This window comes from Mustela nigripes, chromosome 12 (assembly GCF_022355385.1).
Source record: "Mustela nigripes isolate SB6536 chromosome 12, MUSNIG.SB6536, whole genome shotgun sequence".
In the NCBI taxonomy this organism is placed as follows: Eukaryota; Metazoa; Chordata; class Mammalia; order Carnivora; family Mustelidae; genus Mustela; species Mustela nigripes.
Window position 1 is genome coordinate 158340511 of NC_081568.1, and position 3184 is coordinate 158343694.

At 35.2% G+C, this 3184-nt stretch overlaps 1 pseudogene; it reads right to left on the bottom strand.

Annotated features, from left to right (window-relative positions):
• Positions 1-1307: 1307 nt before the first annotated feature.
• LOC132028102 (olfactory receptor 2L3-like) lies at positions 1308-1928 on the bottom strand (annotated as a pseudogene).
• Between the last annotated feature and the right edge of the window lie 1256 nt (positions 1929-3184).

The following is a 3184-nucleotide window of genomic DNA, read 5'->3' on the forward strand; positions in this document are numbered from 1 at the left end:
CATGCTTTCCTACTTTTTGAACAAGAGGCCTCATATTTTCAATTTTTTTTTTCTGCACCCTGTAAATTATTCAGGCTATGACATGTCTCCTCTCTGCCAAACCTGAGAAAGTAAAGACAATTTCTTTACTTACCACTAATGAACAATAACAGCATTCTGCTTAAACTGGATGTTCACCTGAGCTGAGAGGTTTTATTGGATTTAATGGTGGGACTAGTTTTGAAAAGTGACTTAACAATGAGTAAAATAGGCATACATAGTAGGTGATTTTCTTTCAACAACTATGAATTGTACTAAGTGGAAAATAAAATCTCATATGGGAGACATGATTTAACACAAGGATAACAGTGGCCCTTTGAACCTGTGATTAGTTTTGAGGAGTAGTCAGGAAATGTCCTTGACATTCATGAATCCTAACAACTAGACTAAACTTTTGACCCACTCATCTTATCATTTGGCTTCACTTTCTTGATATCTGTTGACACATCCAAGCCCTTATACTTGATCTTGTGGAATACCTGAAATGAATCAATTTTCTAGGATTCATCTCCCTAAAAGTACCATAAAATTATTTTATTCTGCTTAGGATGGTATAAGGGCTTTAGAATCCCTAATGAAGTCTCAGCCAAATCTTTCTAAAGCTAAGCTATCCTAATTTAAAAATAATAATAATAATAATAATAATAATAATAATAATAATAATAACTGGCACAGGTAAGTCACAAGTCAACCATGAGAATAAGTTTTCTGAGTTTTAATTAGATCTAGATATTCAGGAAACATTTTTCTGTTTAGATATATTGGAAAATACTAGAACTGTTATGTTGAATAACAGCTTCAGTAAGGTGGTTTCCATTTTCATTTATACATGAAAAAGAACCATTTTAATTGAAAACATATTAGCAAAAAATGAGTTCACTTGATATTTATGGGAAAATAAATAGTAAAAAAGACAAGTTTTGAAAATTTTAAAATATTTATTTTAACAGAGAGTGAAAGTGGATGAGGGGCAGAGAGAAACAGAGAGAGAGAAAGAAGCAGACTCGCCGCTGAGTGCAGATCTTGATGCAAGGCTCAGTTCCATATATATATATTTGCAACACAGTTTTTTCAAGACATGAGTAATATTCCTTTTCCAATTTTAGTCCTTCATCTCGTAGGATAAAATATTTTAGTTACTATACACTGGTGAATGGACTTATAACCAAGTGTTGGGTAAATATACAAACAGCAGTGTCTATATTTTTACAAAGTACTCTCTGAATCACTCTTCTCAGGGCCCCTATCACCTCCTTAGTTCTCAGGCTTTAGATGATGGAGTTGAGCATTGGGGTCAGGATGGTGTAGAAGACAGCCAGAACCTTTTCCTCTGTTGGAAGGATCTTGGGCATAGATAAGTATAAGCAAAAGGCACATGGTATAAAGTGACCACAGTGAGGTGGGTGCTGCAGGTAGAATAGGCTTTCTTCCTCCCTTCTGTTGACTGCATGTGGCAGATTGCAAGGAGAACACGGCCATAGGAAGATGAAATGCAAATGAAAGGAAACACAAGGAAGAGGGTGGTGCTCACAAACACTGTGTACTCATAGGCCCAGGTGTCCATGCAGGCTAGAGTCAACATGGCAGGGACATCACAAAAGAAATGGTTGATGCTGCTGGATTGACAATAAGGTATATGGAGGGCATATACAGTGTGAGCACAGGAGTTGACTGAGCCCATTAACCAAGATCCTGTTATCATCAACACACACACTCTTCTGTTCATGGATGGAATAATGAAGAAGAAAACAAATAGCCACATAATGATCATAGGCCATACATACCAGGAGCAATGCTTCTGCACCTCCTAAAGTCAAGAACAAGAAGCTCTGAACACCACACCCAATAATGGAGATAGTTTTGTTTCCAAACACAAAATTGGAAACCATCTTGGGGACAATGGTGGAGATGTAGTTTAGGTCAATGAGAGAGAGCTGACAGAGTAAGAAATACATGGGTATGTGGAGATGTGTGTCTAGGAAGATGAGGAGAATCATGGACAGGTTGCCAAACAGAGCAATTAGGAAAATAGAATGATGACAATAAAGAGGAATAGGCCAATTCTTGTTGGCAGGAACAACCCCAATAAGATGAAATCAGTTGATGTTTGAGTATAATTTTCCATGGGGAATTGATAGGATTTTCCTAAAAGCAGACATAAAAATAAGTCAAATATAGAACAAGAAGCTTATTTTAATGTATAGTTTTAACCATACTGTGTATTATTTAAAATGTTACAACTCTTAATTGAATAACTAGACTTTTCAATTTTGGAAAAATGTATATACATTTTGACCCAGAGATTAAAATGTGAGATGGGGGCGCCTGGGTGGCTCAGTGGGTTAAGCCGCTGCCTTCGGCTCAGGTCATGATCTCAGGGTCCTGGGATCGAGTCCCGCATCAGGCTCTCTGCTCAGCAGGGAGCCTGCTTCCTCCTCTCTCCCTCTGCCTGCCTCTCTGCCTACTTGTAATCTCTCTCTGTCAAATAAATAAATAAAATCTTTAAAAAAAAAAAAAAAAAAAAAAAAGTAAAATGTGAGATGGAAGCATTAGTAGCCTAAATATTTTCTAAGAAAACTTTAAAGTTATTTAAAAGCCATGAATATTTGTTAAGAATTCATTAGGATAAGTATGTTTACTACTGTAAACAAACACAAGTATTTTGGAAATCAGATATTTATTCAAAATATATGAATAGAATATCTATATCTATGTCTATATCTATATCTATATCTATACCATCTATCTATCTATCTGTATATATATATATATATATATATATATATATATATATATAGTTATTTTAAGGAAAGTGTTTATGATTCATTAAGGACCGCTTTTCCTTTATATCTAAGACTTACTTCTAAAGATGCAACAGTCTCTACTCTTCTGTTGAGAAATATTTCCTTCTTGAGTCCTCTTTTCACAGTAACAGCTAATCAAACATCTTTTAAGTTAGGTAACATAACACTCATCTGTTCTGAAATCTTGAATGAATCATGATTCCCAAGTACCATTTATAGCAAATCATTCTTTTCTGTCTTCTCAACCAATTTCTGAATGATGCATTCAAATTGACCCATCAGCTAAACACCTATACACCATACTCATGATAGGGTTCATAAATCTGCCTGAGTTATTCCAA